Source organism: Myotis davidii, unplaced genomic scaffold (genome assembly GCF_000327345.1).
Source record: "Myotis davidii unplaced genomic scaffold, ASM32734v1 scaffold575, whole genome shotgun sequence".
Classification (NCBI taxonomy): domain Eukaryota; kingdom Metazoa; phylum Chordata; class Mammalia; order Chiroptera; family Vespertilionidae; genus Myotis; species Myotis davidii.
The window spans coordinates 571754-572331 of record NW_006290306.1 but is presented as its reverse complement, the minus strand read 5'-3'; positions in this window follow the sequence as shown (position 1 = coordinate 572331).

Sequence of the window (578 nt, the reverse complement as noted above, 5' to 3'; positions counted from 1 at the left end):
GATAAAATCAAGAAAGTATGTACTAGAACTGCTAGGATCAACTGACTACCCATCAGTATAACTCATAAGAACCACCCTAAGTGATTCAAACCAAGTAAAATTATTTTAGTCTTTCAGAGATAAGCATCTTTAAAGCTTTTATCTGCTGGTCCATTTACACATTCCTAGCTCCTTTGTCTTATTTCTAGAAAGAGCTCTTTAACAAGGGCTTGTACAATATGGAATTTTTTAAATGAATTTATTGAGGTATAATTGACATACAATAAACTGCATATACTTTAAATGTACAATGCAACATGTATTAATATAGATATACACCCAAATCAAGATAATAAGCATATCCTCTTCACTCCCAAAGTTTTCCTGTCCCCTTTGTAATCTCTTTTTCCTGCCCCTCCCCAGCCCCCACTTCAATCCCCAACAATGTAGAATTCAAAGCTGTAGTCCAACTTCTTGGTCTACTACCTGAATCATCCCCCAGAACCTCACAAAGATACATCTTCATCCCCAGGAAATTTGTATTGAGAATCTGCAGCTAACTCCTTAATTTCACCTCTGGCCCTTTGTGTTTCTACACT